The following is a 16,524-nucleotide window of genomic DNA, read 5'->3' on the forward strand; positions in this document are numbered from 1 at the left end:
AGAAGGTCCCTCCAGCTTGCATGCTTCTTTCTTTTATAGATGCGGACATAGCCTTCTAGAGTCTTCGTACAAATCCCTATTCTACCCTTCAACTCCGAGGCTTCCTCCGTCAAGCAATTTTCTTCATAATGTCCACTCTTTCGCCAGTTTCCTAGGACCATGCAAGCGTCCTCTTCCTTTCCTGGATCTAGCGAAAATCTTCACACACCTGGCTTTAAACATGCGTTAGACCCAGCGTTTTCACGAAATAAAATTCCTAGACCGATGCATGAAATTAGCCTTATCAATAAGTCTCACACTTTGCTTGAACATGATCAGTTCTATAGGCTTGTACCTCTGTATTCTTGATTTCTAAGGACACAGGAAATCATGTTGCTTGAACAGGATCAGTTCTATAGGCTTGTACCTCTATATCCTTGATTTCTAAGGACACAGGAAATCATGTCTGGACGATGAACTCAGGCTGCCTGGCTCAAGCTGTGATTAACAGCACCATGGGTTAGGGTTTCTAGCTCATCCTGCGGTAGTTGATCTTTCTGGGTTGACTTCGGTCTAGCTTGGGTGGCCAGGCAGTTGTCTAACAGACTTCTTACCTTCTAACCTATCATTTAATTGCTAACTACAACTAATTTAAGACCATAAGATTTTAGAAATCTTGTGGTCTAAAATTTACCACGTGTAATTTTTGTTTTTATTAATTAAATCAAAAAAGATAAAAAAAACTACCAAATTAAGGTTTTTGATGAAAATGTCAATATAGTGTTTCGAAAATATCAACACAATGCTTTGAGAATGTCAACACAATGCTTTGAGAATGTTAACACATTGCTTATATTGACATTCTGCATGTATTATATTGACATATTTTATATGCTATGTTGACATTTGTTGCTAATCGAAAAAATTGAAATTTTTTTAAAGAAATTTCAAATTTTGACATCGGAACATATGCAAGTGAGATCTCGTTATAATCATTATGAAATTATCTTTAATTTGATATATGTTTTGTGAAAAAATAATTTAAATCGAGCAAGTTATGGGATATTTTTCATAAGTTAGTTATAACTAATTTGTTGTAAATTGACCTTAATACCCTTATTGACGTTTTTTGTTGATCGTATTGACATTCCGGAGGTGATGATCTAGACCCTTGATTTGAATATCTAATTGCTATTATTTAATTATAGTTAATAATTAAGTATTGAATTAGCAATATAACACTCCCACGTATATATATAGGATTGTATTCAATGTCGAACCAATTTTAAATGCCGAACTAGAGAACAAATCCTGTACACCCATTTTTATAATCTGATCTTGACTGATATAATCTTGTGGTCAAATATAATTTACCATAATTTTATTATTTTATTCACAAAATAATTGCTTAAGGGTATTAATGGAAATCAACATACAAGATTGGTTATTTCTATACGTGATTCACCCCAAAAATTGTTCTACCTCCCTCCTCCATCTCCTACCTCTCGCTCACTGCCTTTCTCTCTCTCATGCCTCTGCCTTCGCCGGCGAGTGGCGGCAGGCCACCGGTCATTCCCCCTCTCACTCACGTCTGGCCTCTCTCTCACTCACTCTCACGCACACACTCACTATTTGCTCTCTCTCAAAATGAACTAATGTAGTGAGCCACCGCTGCCGCTGCTACACTGTCCTCGTTCAATCACTTCATCTTATAATAACTGTACTTCATCTTATAATGAAATAACTTCACCCGAGAAATGGAAACATTTCGGTTAAAACCTCCCTCCTCCATCTTCTACATCTCGCTCACTGCATCTCTCTCCAATGCCTCTGCCTTCGCCGACGAGTGGTGGCAAGCCACCCGTCATTCCCCCCCTCAATCACGTCTGGCCTCTCTCTCTCTCTCTATCTGCTCTTGCTCAAACTCGTTTACTCTCATCCCCATCTCCAATTTCGAACCCTAGCCATCCGAAAAATCCTCTTCATCAATCTCCCCTCTCAGCAACTTATAGCCACCCTTGATTCGTGACATCCGGTGCCGGTAACCGCCATAACTCAGCTCCTAACGCCGCGCCTCGGCTCTCCCTACTCGCGGTACAACGTTGTTGTTCAGGCACTGACTCGAGGTCAGTCTCGGGTTGAATTTCACCTGCAACTCGGCCCCGATGTAGTGTGCCACCACCGCCGCTGCTACACTACCGTCGTTCAATCACTTCATCTTATAATCATTGTACTTCATCTTATAATGAAATAACTTCACACGAGAAATGGAAACATTTCGGTTAAAATGAGCCAAAATTTGAACAGTCCAAAATAAATAACTTCATCTTATGATATAATTTCTCCATCTTATAATTACATTGCTTCATCTTATAATCAAATAACTTCACCCGAGAAATGAAAATAACTTATAATAATCTATTATGACTAAATAGTCCCTGGTATGAAGTAAATTGCTCTTAGGATGAATGACGGAAATTATTTGTGGAATATCTCATCTTATCCATCAAAAATTAGATCCAATGGCTAATATTTGGTCTCTAGTTCTACACTAAGGAAATGTTATGCATATAAGGGGACCCTATATCTATATAGGGGTGTGATAAATTACAAACCCTCTATAATACAAACTATACAAACTTTAATCCTACTCACTTAATACAATTAATCAACGGTTAATATAAGAGATTTTTCTAATGTCAACATTTCCTACAAATCTATACACTCCGTTGACATCGAACAATCAGAATTTGTACACCCCCGTTGACATAATTTGTACACCCCGTTGACATCAGCTCCCGTTGACATCAGCCCCCCCCCCCCCCCGTTGACAGAATTTGTACACTCCATTGACATCAGCCCCCGTTAACATAATTTGTACACTCCGTTGACATTAGTTTGTATAGTTTGTATTATAAAGAGTTTGTATTTGATCACACCTATATATATATATATATATATATATATATATATAGGGTTGCGTTAAAGACAGAACCATTCTTAAGTGTAGAACATAGAACTCTACATATTTTATTCATTGGATGAGGAAAAAATGACGGTCAAGATTAAAAATCATACATATTAGACTATGTTTTCACGACATTCCGGACTCAACATGTGAAAAAACTCACATGTTGATGGAAGAATGAATGAAACGAAGAAGAGTCCATGCATGCTTTATTTTTTCACTTCTCTGCATTCACCCATTAATAATAGTTTTGGTTGTAATGGGAAGTTGTTGTGCAAATCAACACGATTGGATTAAAAGATCTAACGACCTCCGTTTGGCATTTGTTCTACGTTTAAGAATGGTTCTACGTTTAAGAATGGTTCTACCTTGATCACAATCCTATATATATATATATATATATATATATATATATATATATATATATATATTGCTAACTACAATTAAATAATAGCCGATAAATATTCAAATCAAGGGCCTAGATCATCAACCTCGAAATGTCAATACGATCAACACAAAACGTCAATAAGGGTATTAAGGTCAATTTACAACAAATTAGTTGTAACTAACTTTTGAAAAATATCCCATAACTTTAAAACGTATATAACTTTCTCGATTTAAATTATTTTTTCGCACAACATATATCAAATTAAAGATAATTTCATAATGATTCTAACGAGATCTCACTTGCATATGTTCCGATGTCAAAATTTAAATTTTTTAAAAAAAATCAATTTTTTCGTATAGCAACAAATGTCAACATATTATATAAAATATGTCAATATAATACATGTAGAATGTCAATATAAGCAATGTGTTAACATTCTCAAAGCATTGTGTTGATATTTTTGAAACACTATATTGACATTTTCTTCAAAAACCTAATTTGGTAGATTTTTTTTATTTTTTTGATTTAATTAATATAAAAACAAAAATTACACGTGACAAATTTTAGACCACAAGATTTCTAAAATCCTATGATCTTAAATTAGTTGTAGTTAGCAATTAAATGATAAGTTAGCAATTGATCACTCCCCTATATATATATATATATATATATATATAGGAAAATGATCAATACAAAACTTGATCTCAATACAAAATCCAGACCAAATCCTGACCATGAGATTTGATAATCCAATGGTCAATAATTAAACAAAAACACGGAGGGTCATTGTAAATCAGTTTTAGGTCATATTATAAACTTTGGGTTTGAGGTCATGTTAAGATCATTTCATGTCATCCTTACTATAATGACGTAAAAATAAGCTTACAATGACCTAAAAATGACTTTTGTATGCTTGGTTCTGCATTTTTGTATTAAGAATGGTTTTGCATGGATCAAAACCCTATATATATATATATATATATATAGGGTTGTATTCATTTCCTTTTTTATCTCGGACATTCATTCTGAGGATCTAACGGCCACAAATAATGCCAACTTTTGTTAAATTAAATCATTAAAAATTGCGCAAAGGCTAGTTTAGGGAATTGACGTTGGTGGTTGTTATGGAAAATCCCATGATTTTCTCTTCCAAACTCAGCGGTTATTTTGATTGTAGATCACGTTGAATTTGTGGTTTCTTCTCAAAATTTTTGCGTCTGCACTCCACAAATCTCATCGCGCCTAAAGTTTGTGCCGGATTTGGTTATTGAAGAGAACCGTCCGTTTATATATTGCATTGCAACCGTTCGTCGCCGGTTTCTGGGTGAGCTTCGTTGGTGTTTGTTATTAATTCAACAATGGAAGAAGGTACATATCGTTTATGTTACAATTCTTTGTTCGCCTATTTATTCGCAGATTGCAGAAATTCTGTTGTATTAAATCGTATGTGATTGATTGTTTTGTTAACAAAATGCACGCATACTATTGTAAATCAGTAAGTTCACTGCGCAATCGTATTTGTTTTTTGGGTGTTGTTAACCAAGGTTTACGAATTTCATTCATTGCTCGAAGGTTGAGGGGAGCCTAAACCCTATTTAGTTTATTATATTTCATAAACGTAATGTACAGTCTAGTATGTAGTGTTTGTATAGAGTTATGGACAGCATAATTTGTGATGTATCCTATAATATAATGCGTAATTTAGTTTCTGTAATGCATTATTTGTAATATGTAATGAACATGTATCCTGACCCGTTTAATATAAGTTGTTCCGTGTGTCGATGTTTGGTGAACGATTCTTGTTTTCCCTAGGGGTTTGACAAGCCTAGGGGCTAGGGTGTAGTATGTGTGTAAAAAAGCTTGTCCAAATACACGAGATGGAGTAATTCTTCTGGGGTTGCACGTGCATAGCGCGTAGGTATTTTTTCAAAACAGATTTACATAATGTACATATTGTGTAGTATAATGCGTTGTTTAGTTTATGTAATGCATTATTTGTGATATGTGCTGAACATTTATCCTGACCCGTTTAATTTAAGTTGTGACGCGTTTCGATGTTTGGCGAACGTTTCTTGTTTTCCCTAGGGGTTTAACAAGCCTAGGGGCTAGGGTGTAGTATGTTGTAAGTATAAAATCGTTCTCCAAGTACACGAGCTTCAGTAATGCATCTCGGGTTGCACATGCATAGCGCGTAGGTATTTTTTACAACAGACATACATAATGTACATTTTAGTATAGTATAATGCGTAGTTTAGGTTCTGTAATGCATTATTTGTAATATGGAATGAATATTTATCCTGACCCATTTAATTTAAGTTGTGTCGTGTTTCGATGTTTGGCGCACGCTTCTTGTTTTCCCTAAGGGTTTAACAAGCCTAAGGGCTAGGGTCTAGTATGTACACATTAATAACAACGTTAACAAAGACCGCGAGTTTGAGTTATACATAATGTACGTTTTATGTAATGTACATATTATACATAATAATGGTAGTCTTAGGTGCATTAATTGTCAGAACATGAATTGTAATGTACATGTTTGCTGACCCCTTTTTTTCGTTTCTGTACAGTGGTGGTTGTACCTGAATGCTAGCCCAAGGGCCACACTAGCAGCTCAGCGAGCCGTCTGATTTCGAAGTGAGAAAAGGCTATAAAGGATGCTACTAGGACTCTTAGACGGTGTAAGGAGTGCGATGAGATGAGTCATCACGACTCCAGGAACTGTCCAATGCTTAAAGAGATGGCGATGGAGAAAGAGACGCAGAAGGGCAAGAGACCAGCTTGACTCAATTTCGATAAACACAACATCACTGATTTTTTTTGCTCATAGTCGTCCTGTTTTCATCCAATGATTTTTCTTGCATTAGTACACTGTTTTCGTTCATTGTTGGATTCTATATCTTCAATTACTATATATAACTGTGAGATTAACTCACTGAAGTACCAATGTGCCCATAGCTACTTCGTAATGCCTACAACATTCAAAATAATGACAACTTCTCAATGCATAATGCAAGGTCTAAATCAAATAATGCACATATCCATATCCCATCATGCATTATTGTATTCTATATCTTCAATTACTCTATATAACTGTGAGATTAACTCAGTGGAGTACCCATGTGCCCATTGATTCTTCGTATTGCCTACAACATTCAAAATAATGACAACTTCTCGATGCATAATGCAAGGTCTCAATGAAATAATGCACATATCCATATCCCATATCTATATCCACTTTTGACAAACAATGCATCCCATATACATAGTAATTATCATAATGTATACTATATTGCAAATAATGACAATTGCTTTACACATAATGCACAGCCTCAAAAAACATAATGCACATACTATATTGCTGAATAATGACACATACTCCATTCATAATGCATAGTTCCAAAATCAGTGTCTTATACCAAAACTCACATAAAAAGTTGTTAAAAATATACCACGCCACAAGGTGGCTGCGTCCATTTTCCATCATGTGTCTACTAAAACCCTTAAAGTTTTAAATAATCAATCAAGCTATCAATTAACACATGAACCTCCATCACCCAAGCCGAGACTCTCACTCACTACAGCCCATAATTCTCGACCCACTGTTCGAAGTTGAACTTCGCCGGTCTCTCTCTCCAATACCTCGTTGCCTTAGACTGGTTTGCGGCACCTCTGGTGTTGTGCGCACAAGTAAGGAGCGTCTTTGCAAACTTGATTCTAAACATCTCTAACCTTTTTGTTTCTTTTGCGCTCAGCCCGCAATCCCAATCCTTCTCCTTCTCCCCGAAGTACGTCTCCATATGGCGCATGACGCACACCCCCGTCTCCATTGTTACTACGTTGTTCCTCCACGACATTGTCACCACATGGGTACTGCAGCTTCGTACAAGCCCTGCTAGTTTCGGTTCTTTGCACTTGGTAAGTGCATCGGCCATGAATATTTTCTACAACAAATAGTAAAAGTGTGTAAGAAATCAATATAATGTAAATTTTGTTTATTATCATGCAACATAACCGAATAACTGCATTACGTACCAAAAGAGACGGTGTGTTGCCATATTTGGCGCTGAAGGATACGTGAGGTTCTGCCAAGCTGTGGTCTATTATATTCATTTTGCCATCTGGGATATCGAAACAAACCACGTACTGATGGCTATCACCCCAAATTGGGAAGAAGAACTACACAATGAAGGGCACATTACATGAATTTTTTCGCAAGTGCTACCGGAATTACGTCGTCGACCCCTTCGTCGGTGTCTAGTCTTAGCTGCTTCTCTGATATGGACCAAACAATATAAAACATCAAAAAATTATCAATACAACAGAATACATCATGATAGGATCTTTATAACGAATAATACTAACAACAACAATCACTTATGAATTCAAATAATGTGTACTTTGAAGTTCAATGAAATAATTCACACATATACACAATAGTCTTCCTAATGGATACTATTTTGTAAATAGTGACAAAAACTTGACCCATAATGCGCAAGACAAATCAAATAAGGCACATATTTATATTGCATACAATAATGGATCATTTTAATGACGTAATTATACACTTTGAATCTTCACTGAGTCTATTAACCAATATAAACAATACCTCTAATAATGCCTAATATACCCCAAATAATGACAATAACCTGCTACATAATGTACTGCATAAACCAAATAATGCACATATGTAATCTTCTCTGAATTGATTAACCCATATACAAAATACATCTCATAATGCCTAATACACCCCAAATAATGACAATTACCTGCTACATAATGCAATGTCTAAACCAAATAATGCACATATGTAATCTTCACTGAGTTGATTAACCCATATATAAAACACCTCTCATAATGCATAATATACTCAAAATAATGACAATTAACTGCTACATAATGCACTGTCTAAACCAAACAATACACATATGTAATCTTCACTGAATTGGTTAACAAATATACAAAATACCTTTCATAATGCATAATATACTGCAGATAATGACAAATTACAGATACATAATGCACTGCCTAAACCAAATAATGTACATATGTAATCTTGACTGAGTTGATTAACCCATAGGCATAATACCTCTAATAATGCAGAATATACTGCATATAAAGACAATTAGCAGCTACATACTGCATAATGCACTGTCTAAACCAAATAATGCACTTATGTATTCTACACTAAGTAGGTTAAGCCATATACAGAATACCACTCAAAATGCATAATATACTCCAAATAATGACTAATTACAGATACATAATGCACTGCCCAAACCAAATGATAAACATATGTAATCTTGAATTACTTGCTTAACAAACACATTGAATACCCCTATTAATGCATAATATACTGTAGATAATGACATTTAGCATCTACATTATGCACTACCTAAATCAAATAATGCACATATGTAATCTTCACTGAGGATATTAACTATTACACACAATACCCCACATAATGCCTAATATACTGCAAATAATGACAAATTATGAATACATAATGCAGTGCTCAAACCAAATAATGTATATATGTAATCTTGACCGAGATGCGTAAACAATATACACAATAATACCCCAAAAAAAGCATAATATACTGCAGATTATGACAATAAAAACCTACATGATGCACTACCTAAACCAAATAATTCACATACGTATCTTTCAATAACCACTTTTCGCACCACAACTAAAGAATCTGGTACATTAATCAAATTTTTAACAAATAATGCATCCAAGTACATCGACAATGTGAATTTTAGATGGCCTAATGCGCACTAAACAAACATGCAATTACAGTTCCAGCCATTAAACAAATATGAAGATGAATTGCACAATTATACACGCAGTTATACCTGCAGCTTGTGAAGGTTGTGAGCGCGGACGACCTCGTTTAGGCATTTCGAATCTGTCATAACAGAAACATATAAGATACCCGAATCCATGATTTTAAACACAAAACAATGTCTACGCTTCGGATACAGAGAAAACCCTGAACAAAACAAATAGTTAATTCTGAATTTCAAAAGTCGCGACCAAGTGGAAGTTCAAATCTTTGTTTTTCGTGTCTAAAAAATCATGAAATCGACTTCCAGTAAGTCCTTTCCACACATACCTTGGCGAATTGGTCGATACAACAGCACCGTTGTTGCCGATTTTGGGTTTGATGTTTGCACCGGTGGAGTGTGGGTGACAGGATCTTGGACGAGTGATGTGAAATCTTTCGTCGCCTACTGAAAATAGAAAACGGCGTCGGAAACTAGGGTTTACCGTATAATGGAAGATGAGGAGAGGGAAAGGTGGAAGAGTGGAGAGGAAGATAGAGAGTGTAGAATGAGAGAGAATGAACTGATTGAGAGGGTTGAATTCATCAAATCGCTTGAATCACGGACTTTCTGAATTCTGGCGGTTCCCATTTTCATTCATTGTCTAAAATACCCTTATAATGCATAGAAACCAGCCTTATAATGCAATGCGGGTTTAAATAAATTGCATCCATCCGGACTGTTGATGAATCAGATCTAGCGACCCATATTAAGAAGAATAATCTACAAACTATATATATATATAGGGTTGCGTTAAAGATAGAACCATTCTTAAGTGTAGAACCTAGAACTCTACATATTTTATTCATTGGATGAGGAAAAAATGACGGTCAAGATTAAAAATCATACATATTAGACTATGTTTTCACGACATTCCGGACTCAACATGTGAAAAAACTCACATGTTGATGGAAGAATGAATGAAACGAAGAAGAGTCCATGCATGCTTTATTTTTTCACTTCTCTGCATTCACCCATTAATAATAGTTTTGGTTGTAATGGGAAGTTGCTGTGCAAATCAACACCATTGGATTAAAAGATCTAACGACCTCCGTTTGGCATTTGTTCTACGTTTAAGAATGGTTCTATCTTGATCACAATCCTATATATATATATATATATATATATATATATATATATATATATATATATATATATATATATATATATATGTTCATGATAATCTACAAACCCTCTATAATACAAACTATACAAACTTTAGGCGTTGACATTGTTGACATTCTCCCCAGTGACAAAATTTGCATTAGGCGTTGACATTCCCCCAGTGACAGAATTTGTATTAGGCATTGACATTGACATATGAATCCCATTGCTAACCGTTGATTACTTACAAGGAGTGTGTAGGATTAAAGTTTGTAGTTTGTATTATAGATAGTGGTTTGTATTTGATCACACCTATATATATATATATATGGGAATGATCATTTGCTAACAAATTAGCAATCACAAATTAAGACTAAATCTTAGCCATTAGATTATGAGATCTAGTAGTTGATATAATGTCACATGGATTATATTTTAAATTAAAAAATTATTAAATAAACTTAAAGGGTATTAATGTCAATTCTATCACATCAAAATCATCTTAAAACTTTTAATTTACGTAACTCGCTCGATTTAAATTATTTTTTCGCAAAAAATATATCAAATTAAAATAATTTTATAAGAATTCAAACGAGATCTCAATTGCATATGTTACGACGATGTTCGGATGATGAAATTTGATAAACTATATTTCAATTTTCGTACATGATGATAAGCAGATTTTATCAACAAATGAAAAAAAAATCTCAATACCGTGTATGCAAAATCTCAATATAATGTAGGTAAAATATCAATAAAATATCAATATAGTGTTGTTATGTTCTTGCACTTGTGTTGATATTTTCATGTCATATTGTCGATATTTGTAATATACTATGTTGATATAAAAAAACACTCACGAAAATTATCATATGATAACATAATGACGATATTACCCTTTTGTTGATATTTTGTCTACTATTTATTGATATATTTTTTTTTATTCAGCCTTTGATTTTTGGATCAAAGGGTCCATATTCAGTCTCAATTTGGGATTAAGGTGATAAACTTAGTAGAAGATGACCATATACGCATGATATTGTTCTGCGTTTCTGTATTTAAATCTAGTTTTGTATATATATATATATATATATATATATATATATATACATATATATATATATGGAGATTATCAAAGTATAACTAAGTGTATAACTAGAGAATAAATCTCAGCCACACATTTTGTTACTCCAATTGGTTAAACAAATTTTCAGATTTTTGTTAAAAATAATAGCCCAAGGGCATTTTCGGAATTCAATATATCAACATGAATTCAGCGCAATATATCAACGTGAATTCAACGTTGATTTCTCCTAAATTCAAAGTGTGATTTCTTCCAAATTCCGTATTTCACGGAGAATCAGGAAATTCTGGAGGCTTTCGCAGGCTCGAATCGTGTTCATGTGATCGATTTCAGCTTGAGGCAAGGGATGCAGTGGCCGGCGCTGATGCAGGTGCTGGCTCTGCGGCTTGGGGCCCCGCCGGCGTTCAGGTTGACCGAGATCGGGCTGCCGTAGCCCGACAACAGCGATGCCTTGCATCAGGTAGGGTGGAAACGATAGGCGTGGAGTTCGAATTCGATGGATTTGTGATGAATTCGCTGACCGATCTCGATGCGGAGATGCTGGAAATTAGGGCAGGCGATGATGAGGAGACGGTGGCGGTGAATTCCATTTTCGAGCTGCATCAGCTGCTGGCCCGGCCCGGCGCGGTTGAGAAGGTTGACGGTGGTGGAGCAGGAGGCGAACCACAATGGCGGCGCGTTTCTGGACCCGTTCAACGAGTCTCTGCACTACTACTCGACCATGTTCGACTCGCTCGAGTCATTGATTCCAGGGTAGAAAAGTCAATCACCATTGGTGTGGGTGCAGGGACCATTTTCTGAGTAAATAATGTAGAGACAGAGTTGATGATGGAGAGTTCCGTGTTGCTGTGAATAAACCCAGGGACGGAGATACCGGTGGCCAAGCCACCGCTCCAGCGGGGGCTTGGCCGGAACCGGACCCATCCCCCACTATGCAGTCGCGCCCCGCCGGATTTCCGCCTCGGCTTCGGTTGGCCTGAATTCTTATGTATAACGTGCCTGCGAGTCTGCGATGGCGAAACTGGAAGAGGAACAGGCGAAGAGCAGATGAAACTGCAGATCCCCAATTTGAAGAAGACGAAACTGCAGACCCTGCAGATCCTCAATTTGAAGAAGATGGCACATTGATGAAATTGGGCTTCTAACTGGGTCATCAATTATTTATATTGGACTAAAAAGACTTGGGCATTTAATATATAATAATAATAATAATAATAATAATAATAATAATAATAATAATAATAATAATAATAATAATAATAATAATAATAATAATAATAATAATAATAATAATAATACAAAACAATAGTAGCACTTGAACAAGCCCAATTATATCTCCTACACAAAAGATTACAGCAGCAGCCGCACAAATCACAATTACAGCAGCCGCAAATTACAGCCTCTACTTCAGAAAATTTAGAGCCTCTACGTGTTTAGCCTCTACTTGCAAAAAATTTAGAGGTTTGATTCTTTAATTGTGATTTAACTTTTGATTTTGAATTAATAGCATGAAATTTGAAATTATTTATTTGTGATTTTAACCATGTTGCTTGAATAGGAAAAACCTAATTAACCTTTTGAGAATTGAGATAATAAATGTTTTGGAATCTTGCAAAGATTTTGGTCGCTACCACAAGAGATAAGGCTTTTCCCTTGGTATACCGTTTGATTGAGTTGACTCTGATCCTCCCTGTTGCGACCGCTTCTGTTGAGAGAGTATTTTCTTCGATGAAATTTATCAAGACTGATTTGCGAAACAGAATGAGAGATGGTTGGATGAATGATATCTTAGTTGTATACATTGAGAGGGAAATTTTTAACAAAATTGAAAATGAGGCCATTCTTCGACGGTTTCAAGAAATGACGTCACATCGAAAACAACTATCATCTAGAGCCTCATAAAAATTGTAAAGACGTTATATTTGAATTGAAATTATTATTATTATTATTATTATTATTATTATTATTTTTATTATTATTATTATTATTATTATATATTTTTTAAGATTTGAGCACCGGCTTATTTGAAAGTCTAGTTCCGTCCATGAATAAACCAAAGAGTGGTCCACATTAATTTAATGAAATGAATAGTATTATTGATTCATGTAGCTTTCATGCATAAAAGAAATCGGTTCAATCAATTCATAATTTATTTCTTATAATTCGAGACCCACTTTCTTGAATCTTCAACTTTATTGTTACGGCATTCGTCCTCCATATTTTACAATAAAAATATAATTAATGACAGTGTGCATTCAGAAAATGAGACACTAATTTGCAATAAAATGATTCGAAGTTACTTATGTATGTAATGCACTTAACAACGCAAGAGTACAAATATGATTATAGTGATGTGTTCCACTGTTAGAGTGATGTATCTTTGATTTTTTGTTATAGTGATGTATTTTATTAACATCAGTGAAGTAAAAACATGGTTATAGTGATGTGTTTCAGTGTTATAGTGATGTTTCTTTGATTTTTTGTTATTGTGATCTATTATGTTAACATCACTAAAGTAAAAACATGGTTACAATGATGTGTTCCACGGTTAGAGTGATGTATCTTTAATTTTTTGTTATAGTAATGTATTTTATTAACATCAGTGAAGTAAAAACATAATTATAGTAATGTGTTCCACGGTTAGAGTGATGTATCTTTGATTTTTTGTTATAGTGATGTATTTTATTAACATCAGTGAAGTAAAAACATGGTTATAGTAATGTGTTCCAGGGTTAGAGTGATGTATCTTTGATTTTTTGTTATAGTGACGTATTTTATTAACATCAGGGAAGTAAAAACATGGTTATAGTGAAATGTTCCAAGGTTAGAGTGATGTTTCTTTGATTTTTTGTTATAGTGATCTATTTTGTTAACATCAATGAAGTAAAAACATGGTTATAGTGATGTGTTACACGGTTAGAGTGATATATCTTTGATTTTTTGTTATAGTGACGTATTTTATTAATATCAGTGAAGTAAAAACATGGTTATAGTGAAGTGTTCCAGGGTTAGAGTGATGTTTCTTTGAATTTTTGTTATAGTGATCTATTTTGTTAACATCAGTGAAGTAAAACATGGTTATAATGATGTGTTACACGGTTAGAGTGATGTATCTTTGATTTTTTGTTATAGTGATGTATTTTATTAACATCAGTGAAGTAAAAACATGGTTATAGTGATGTGTTTCAGGGTTAGAGTGATGTTTCTTTGAATTTTTGTTAGAGTGATCTATTTTGTTAACAACAGTGAAGTAAAAACATGGTTATAGTGATGTGTTACACGGTTAGAGTGATGTATCTTTGATTTTTTGTTATAGTGACGTATTTTATTAACATCAATGAAGTAAAAACATGGTTGTAGTGATGTGTTCCAAGGTTAGAGTGATATTTCTTTGATTTTTTGTTATAGTGATCTATTTTGTTAACATCAGTGAAGGAAAAACATGGTTATAGTGATGTGTTCCACGGTTAGAGTGATGTATCTTTGATTTTTTGTAATAGTGACGTATTTTATTAACATCAGTGAATTAAAAACATGGTTATTATGATATGTTCCAGGGTTAGATTGATGTTCTTTGATTTTTTTGTTATAGTGATCTATTTTGTTAACATCAGTGAAGTAAAAACATGGTTATAGTGATGTGTTCCACGGTTAGAGTGGTGTGTATCTTTGATTTTTTGTTATATTGATCTATTTTGTTAAAATCAGTGAAGTAAAAATATGGTTATAGTGATGTGTTCCACGGTTAGAGTGATGTATCTTTGATTTTTTGTTATAGTGATCTATTTTGTTAACATCAGTGAAGTAAAAACATGATTATAGTGATGTTTTTATATGTAAAAAATAAACAGTGGGTTATTTCTAAATTTAATTTATCTCTTTATATGTAACATATGTCCTTCAGAAAGTTTAGAAACTAAAAAATACATTACATAATAAAACATGTCCTTATACTCTTCATTAATTCTTTGAAACACTTGTTGGTCACACATTCAACAATGTTTTGCCAAAAAGGTGGCTTATGAAATCAAATAATAACATAAAGAACAAATTCCATTTACTAAGAGCATCTCCAGTGGGCGGACATCCCACTAGGACATCCACTAGGACATCCCAAAAACACCTCCTGCCACGTCACTAGGACTTCCCATCCCACTGCCACGTCACTAGGACATCCCCTCCTATGTCCACCCTTCCCACTAGGACATCCCGCAATAAAAAAAAATCATACATTTACAAATAAAACAATTTACATTTACAGAAATAAAATTTGACGTCAACCCCTCCGAGTCCAAACCTCATACATTATTTGAAAAAATTACGGGAAAAATTAACAACTTCATCGGAAAAATTAACAACTTCATCGAAAAAAACATACATGATTCGAAAAAAAAAATTGCATACTAATAAAAAAAACTTCATACATTATCACGTCAACCCCTCCGAGTCCAAACCTCTTCGATGATATCCTGCTGAAGTCGAACATGGGCATCTGTTTGCCGCATGTCGGCAAATGCACGCAGCCGCGCGACCTCTCCATGAGGTACCCCCATATTCACATTCGCGGTGGCCACGCCGTGACTTGGACCTGCACCCGTATCATCTTCGTTGGTCCACTGGGTCAGTTCCGCAGCTTCATTTTCGACAATCATGTTGTGCATTATGATACATGCGTACATGATATCGCCGATGTTGGGAATATACCACTGCCGTGCATGACCCTTCACAACCGCCCACCGACTCTGGAGCACACCAAATGCCCGCTCCACATCCTTGCGCGCTGCTTCCTGACGGCTCGCAAAGTATGTCTTCTTTTGTCCGAGCGGATGCTTGATTGACTTCACAAAGACGGGTCAGTTTGGGTATATCCCATCCGCCAAATAGTACCCCATATTATGTTGGTTGCCGTTGGCGATGAAACTGATGGCGGGACCAACACCATTGCACTGAGCGTTGAACAGGGGCGACGACTGGAGAACGTTGATGTCGTTGTTGGACCCGGCGACTCCAAAATAAGCATGCCATATCCACAACCGGTAGTCAGCTACAGCTTCAAGGATCATCGTGGGATGCTTGGCTTTGAAACCGGTAGTGTACATCCCCTTCCAGGCGGCGGGGCAGTTCTTCCACTCCCAATGCATACAATCTATGCTGCCCAACATCCCAGGGAACCCGT

General features: G+C 35.2%; 1 non-coding gene across 1 annotated transcript; it reads left to right on the plus strand.

The window, feature by feature from the left end:
- The first annotated feature begins 366 nt into the window (after positions 1-366).
- LOC121797522 lies at positions 367-587 on the plus strand. The gene has a single exon (XR_006049886.1). It is a non-coding gene; the product is annotated as a small nucleolar RNA U3 (small nucleolar RNA).
- The last annotated feature ends 15,937 nt before the right edge of the window (positions 588-16,524 follow it).

Source organism: Salvia splendens, chromosome 3 (genome assembly GCF_004379255.2).
Source record: "Salvia splendens isolate huo1 chromosome 3, SspV2, whole genome shotgun sequence".
NCBI classification, from domain to species: Eukaryota; Viridiplantae; Streptophyta; class Magnoliopsida; order Lamiales; family Lamiaceae; genus Salvia; species Salvia splendens.